General features: G+C 41.1%; 1 non-coding gene across 1 annotated transcript; it reads right to left on the bottom strand.

The window, feature by feature from the left end:
• Positions 1-574: 574 nt before the first annotated feature.
• On the bottom strand, positions 575-681 carry LOC139869857 (small nucleolar RNA R71). The gene has a single exon (XR_011766431.1). It is a non-coding gene; the product is annotated as a small nucleolar RNA R71 (small nucleolar RNA).
• Between the last annotated feature and the right edge of the window lie 6,455 nt (positions 682-7,136).

The following is a 7,136-nucleotide window of genomic DNA, read 5'->3' as shown; positions in this document are numbered from 1 at the left end:
AGATCAAATTAGATTACCGTAGAATTAGTTTAGTTTAGTTTAGCTTATTATAATTTAGTTTATCTGCGAAAAATTAAAAAAAAGGCATACTCAGTGTATGATCCAAACCCGACCTAGACCAGGGCCGTTGTTATTCGTACCTGATCCAGACGTAATAATCTCTAAAGCACGCAAGGAAGCACGAATCAGAAACTAAATGGCGTTACGCGTTACTTTAACAGAAAATACCAAACCCTCGATTGAAGGTCGAGGAGGACCAATCAGATTTCCAGAGATTCAAGGACACTCGTTCGAGTTAAAACATCACATCATCCAGCTCATTCAGAATAGCTGTCAGTTTCATGGATTACCGAATGACGATCCTAATTCTCACCTTGATAAATTTATATCTCTTTCGAACTTCTACAAACAGCCTAGGATAGGACAAGATATAGTCCGGCTATACCTGTTCCCCTATTCTCTCACTCATCATGCTCAAGCTTGGTTCAAAGGACTAGAAAAAGATTTCATCACGTCATGGACGGAGATGGCTACTAAATTCCTAACCAAATATTTCCCCCCTTCTAAACAAACCAAGCTGAAGAATGACATCATTAACTTCAAACAAAGTTATGATGAATCTCTTTACACTGCATGGGAGCGTTTCAAAACCCTGCTGAAGAAATGCCCTAATCACCAGCTAGAACGGTCAACCCAAATCTGCACCTTCTACAATGGTCTTACGGTAAATCATATGACGACGATCGATGTAGCAGCTCAAGGGAATCCGATGAACCAAACCGCAGATGAAGCATGGGAATTGCTCGAAAACATGATGATGCATCATCATGACTGGAACAGTGGTGAAACAACTTCATCATCTGCCCCACTCTCCGCACTTAACAATCAAATGGAGGCCATCAAATCCCTCATGGACAAGATGGAATCTCTTGCTAAACAACTCGGAGAATTGAAGACGCAGCCGCAGCAGGTTAACCAAGCTCAGGCTTGTGTTAATTGTACCAACCCGCAACCTACTGAAGAATATCAAGTTGAGTACGAAAACCCCGATTGTTCAGTCTGTTATGTCCAATACCCAGCTCGTCCACCAAATCCCGGATTCAATCAACCACCTAGGGTTAATCAATTTCAGCGAAGCAATCAACCTTTCCGCTATCGCTATCCACCTTACCCAGCCCAACAATCTCAATTGACCTACGATCAACCACTTCCACTCACTGGTCCCCCAGTTGAGGAAAATTCCCCTACCACCCAGATTACAAAAGTAGCTAACCCCACTCTCGGAGCTGATGATCAGTTAACTCAATTCATCCAAGGACAACAACAGCTAAATCAGAGAACTACAGCCAGACAAGATCAGTCGGAGATACTAATGAGAAATCAATTGGCTCTGCTCAAAAGTTTGAAAACGCAGCTCGGACAGTTATCACAACGCCTTGAAACCTGACCGCAGGGAAGATTGCTAAGTAATACTATCCAAAATCCCCACATAGAAGAGGCAAAGCAAATGGATTCCGTAATCCCAGAGGAAGAACCACGGAGAAGGTTAACTAGGCTCAAGAACAAATAGACATATACTCAGAAGCTGACCCCTGAAACTCCAGTTCGCGCACCTTATCCTGGAAGGCTACAAGGAGAACCATCCAAGCTTGATTCCTTCAAACTAGATGGCAGATTCCTGGACACCATGTCCAAAGTTCCCAACCAGAAGAGATACATCCGAAGGCTTCTTTCTATAAAGGAGAGGATACCAGACTCTAACAAAATTCCACTGAGTGAAGAATGCTCTGCATTACTCAGAAACTCTCTACCACCTAAGCTAGGAGATACAGGCCGATTCGTTTTCCCGTGTTCAATCTACTAATCTAGAACCATTCATGCGCTAGTAGATTTAGGTGTAAGTATCAACCTAATCCCCTACTCTCTCTACAAGAGATTAGAGTTAGGAGACTTGTCACCAACCAAAATGACAATCCAACTTGCCAATCATACAATTCGGTATCCTAAAGGCATAGTTGAGAACGTCTTAGTGAAAGTCAACAAATTCTTGTACCCTACGGATTTCGTAGTAATGGATATCAAGGAAGACCTACACAAACCCAGTAGTGTTAGGAAGACCTTTTATGAATACGGCTAGGGCTGTCATTGATGTGTACAATCAAACCTTGATCTTACGATCACATAGGTAGAGAGTTACCTTCAAAATTGACCGACCAACCGATCTTTCTGGACAGGCAGAGATGTTTGCTATTTCCACCAGACGGATCACTTCCGATGACGAGTCTTTACCACTAGCTGACGATGTCGAGATGGGTGTCGAATCACAGTCTGTAAACGACCCAGAAAAGGAAGAAGAGGATCCCAGCGAAGAAATAGAGGAAGAGGAGGAATCTGAGGAGGAAGAGGAAATGGAAGACGTAAAAGAAACTGCGACAATACCCGTTCCAAGCACTGAGCGTCATGAAGAAATAATGAGGCTTGAGACGGAAGATCGCAGTTTAATCATTCGCTTCAAGAAGAAGACCGACAAGGCTGAGGTTAAGGTTATAGAAATTGATCCTATAAGTATCAAAGTGGAGAATCAGAATACTGAAGAAACCCGTTCATCAAACGCATCCTCGGAGGAACCAGATACCGATGATGACGAGGAAGAGCAACATGAAGACATTCTGAATAACTCACACTCTCCAACCGAACCAGATCACCGGGAGCCGGACTCTTCTTCAGATCGAATTCCGGTTATATCCACATATGCAGACATGATCACCTTTATCAATGATACCGATGAATTTGAAGACATTCTCGAAGCCATCCGAAAGTCAACAATTGATTTTTTGCTACGCTTAACAGAACGAATTATGGCTATCAGAGAAGAACACCACCTCTATCTCCGAAGAGAAGACAATGATGTTGAAATCCTAGAAGAACGCATTCAAGACTTTATCAATTCTCTTCACGATCATATCTATCACGAAGAAAGGCAACGAGAGCAAAATTCAGTGGTTCGCACTATTCTTGAAACAAGATTCTGTCAAGATCAGAAGATCATTTACTCTAGGGTTTATAATGCCTTAGCTGGATCTGCACTTCTGTTCTCACGAAACCAACGAGCACTACTGACTCTCATCCGGAAGCATACAGATCTTTCCACCGGATGCTCGACTTATCACTCTGATTTGCAAATGGTCGAGGATATTCACAGTCTTTTCGCTCTTCTGGATAGAGATAATTTCGAAAGCACGCCAGACAGACTAGTGATTTACGTAACAATTGATCACCACGCTGATCTGATTATCAAAGTGTTACAAGACGCTATTATGGAGGAAGCAAGGTGAAACAATCTGTTCTCTCATCTTGAACCAGATCGAGTCAACATTGCCACCTATGTTACGAAGTAGCTATCTCGTATCTTCCACGAGTCCACAGATCCTAGTTTCACATTTAAAGCTGGATGTTGGGAGATATACTCAAAGACGGTGAAATTAATACTCGAATCAGAATTGCTGTTCACTTCTTTCCAGCTTCATCTCTTAACTAATATGTGCAAAGCAACCGACTCCTACTGTGGAGATCACCGTTCTCAAGACTTCGAGATTCTAAAGATACAGTTTCTAACATTATTTGAAGACCTCTGAAATGATCATCCCATTAGAGAAATCATCAACACCAGCACTACTTCTATGATTGACATTCATGGGTCAACCAGCAGGGCTGTGGATCATATTCTCATAGGACTTCAAGACTTATCAAGAGCTGAAACTGCGCACTACTTATCTTTCAGAAGATCTTCAAGAGAAGTATCGGACCTGTTACCACTATTGGTCCGACACTTTCTCAGGATTTATCCATCAAGACTCACATTCCCTCAAGAAGACCAAGATCACAACCATCAGCGAGGAATGTTTGCTTTTTGAAGCATCACTACGGTCGAGCCAACGACCTTAAACAAAAGCGCTTCTCGGGAGGCAACCAGTGCAATAAAGTAGAGTAGGAGAATAAAGGATGACAAATGAGCCGATAAAGAAGCAAGGAAGCCAGCCGCATCTGCTAGGGGTATTTCTTTCTTTTCGCTACTAGCTCAAGATTCAAACTATGCCACATCCTAGCTTTTCACTAAGTGTGGGATAACACCCAACTAAAACACTAGACAAATATTCCTAAATCTTCAAGTTAAACTCCTAAGTGTGGGATACACTAGGAACATTGAGGACAATATTCGTCTAAGTGTGGGATGTTGGTATCTTTTTAGGCTATATTATAATAAACCATTACGAAGATTCCAAGTCCTTAAGCTAAATTTCAAAATTTTTTTGCAAAAAGAAACCCTTTTCGAAAGAGTATTTTTGAAAACCTAAAATGTTTGTCAATAAAAATAAGGCTTAAGTAAGGTAGAATTCTTGTTAGATTGAAATCTCTAATAGAGCATTGCATGACTAAGGCATTATCGACCTAAATTGATTATGGTGAGGCACCCCAAATAAGACCAGCATTCATCTTTAATGCTTCACTATTTTCCGTTGAGAGTGCCGATGTCTGTGCTCGGAATCAGAACTTGCTTTAGATCTACATCTCCAAGCAGCGAAACGTGGTTCGGTTGTACTCAAAATAGCTAGCCATTTGCCAAACATAAACCTTTCGCACCTCCATTACTTCTACTCCACCACCACATCCATATCACCTTTACCATCTCTCAAAAAATCCAGAAAATGAGATTCTTTCCGAAAACCCGATGTTATAAACCTCTCAAGTATCATGGCAAAGGTCTTGAAAAAGTTTACCGGCAAAAAAGTTTCTCGAGATGAAGTCTCCAAAAAAAAAATGATGATATTTTCAAGTTCTGAAAAAAGGAGCAGAACTAAATAAGAGAAATGCCGAAGAGAAGTCGACCGAAAATCATTATCAAATGAAGAAAAAGTTCAAAAGTGCTTCTCAAAATACTTCAGCACTCCTATCTATCCGAATAAAAGTCTGTGTAAAGACTACATTACCCTTTTATCTCACCCTTCAAAAATAACTTCACTACCACTCAAAAATTCCTTTCCCATCAATGACAAATGACCTATTAAGGTGAGATTACTACCGTTCTCGCATTAGCAGCAAGGATTTGAGTCTTTATCAAGCCTATGACGATGGGTGCAGCATGAATGGCTATGAGCGTACTTCATTTCTTAGATCTATAGGGAACCCTAAACACTTGAGTGATTTGAGTGACCCGTGAAAGCTAGCCTATGTCATGTAACCTCCTCGCATGCTTGCAGAGATAATTTCAATCCTAACATAGATGACTCACCTTATCTTTTTGCTCTTATAATAAAATCAAACCGAAGGGCTATTAGAAAAGAAACACCGAAAAGATTCTTAAAAAAATGAGAGTTTGCTTGAGGACAAGCAAAGTCTAAGTGTGGGATATTTGATATCGGCTAAAAAGTCACGTTTTTACCCCGGTATTAAGGCCCAAAAACAAGAAAGATTCAAACTTTTTCAGCAAAATACCCACTTCGTCAGTTAGAATTGAAGAACAAGTAATTATGAAGGCGGTGCAAAAAGAATCAAGAGAATCGGAGCTAAAACGAAGATTCTAGAGCAAAAACGGTGAAAGACAAGAAATCAAGTTACGATCCAGGGAATTAAGGCTGACCAGCATCAAATCTAGCCTGCCATACGGGCTGCCATAATGCCTGCCTGTATGGATACGGCCTGCCAAATACGCCCCAACACAAGGCCCACCATGCGGTCTGCCAGTAATACAGCCTGCCAAATACGCCCCACCATATGGCCTGCTATGCGGCCTGCCAGGCGTATTCTGGCAAATTCCAAGTCTATTTAAAGGGTCTTTGTCATTCATTCCAACATACATGTCAATTCACTTCTTTCTCTCTCTTGTACAATATTAGTCATACTCTCAAGGCCTTCGACTCCGTGCGGGAAACCTAGTACCCGGAGAAGAACGCTGAAGATTGTATTAGGAGCGGTCTGGAGTCTTAAAGTTGTCACTTTTGTATTCAGAACTCATTTAATCTACTGGTACTTATATCCTTTATCTTATATAATGTTTTATGATATTGTTGCCATGATTAGTAGTAGTTATCTTTAGTGTATGCAATGATGTAAGAAGTTATAATGCCGAAATAATATTATGGTTTGTGTATGAGGTCGAAATGCTTTCCGATTATGCTTTAAACTCAATCGCTTTTCCAACTAATAGAACGTAGTTATAGGCTCTGTTACTGGGAAGTCGCGAACCCCGATTCAGAGTATACTATCTGTGTCACCCCTTGGTAAGAGAAGTCTATCGGATACAACGTAAGATCGAACGAGGCACACCGGTTATAGTAAATCTATTGAGCTTTGGATTTCGACTGAGGACTCTTTCGTAGTGAAACATCTGACTAGACCCTTAGTACATTGTTGGTCCTAGACCATGCTAGTGTAGTCACCAAGCATATAAACTTCGTACGTGCACGCTGAAGCACATCGGTTGTTTTAAGCTGTACCTCTGCTAAGTAAGTCCATGGAACACGGTTAGTGTTGACCAGTACACTGCACCATAACGCGGTCTCAAGCATTGCACCCCGCTTGTGGGATTCTTAGTTAATTAAGGAAATGTTTGTTTAGACACATAAAGGATTGGACCGTTAGGATAACCGAACGTGTTCATGGAAGTCAACTTGACTTGGCCATGGTGTTCTTTATGGTTGAACTCTTTTTAAGAGCCTAACTATCTTTTACCAATCATTAACGAAAGCATTGAAACACATCACGTCTCTCGGATATGGAAAACCATGTATTTTATTATGCTTAAGAAAGTTTAGACCATTTTGGAATGTTAATACATCATCCAACCGAGTCGCTCAATTGGATGAGCCGTCTGAACGTGTATGCCTGTAGTCAGACTGCACGGGCGTCGGGGGTAAGGGACGTTGCTGTCTATTATCTTCAATCCTAACGCAATAACCAGTGACATGTCTTATCACAATGGCGTTTAGGACTAGTGTAATGAATACAAGGCCTCTGCCTATTCATGAGCCAGCATTCCGTAATCTCGGCAACATAACTGACGAAATCATAGTATGCACTTACTTTAACCTTATCTGAATTACAAATTTTATCGCATTTACTTTACCTGTCTTATAAAC

The sequence above is a fragment of the Rutidosis leptorrhynchoides genome, chromosome 9, assembly GCF_046630445.1.
Source record: "Rutidosis leptorrhynchoides isolate AG116_Rl617_1_P2 chromosome 9, CSIRO_AGI_Rlap_v1, whole genome shotgun sequence".
Taxonomy (NCBI): Eukaryota; Viridiplantae; Streptophyta; class Magnoliopsida; order Asterales; family Asteraceae; genus Rutidosis; species Rutidosis leptorrhynchoides.
This window is presented reverse-complemented; position numbering and strand designations above follow the sequence as displayed.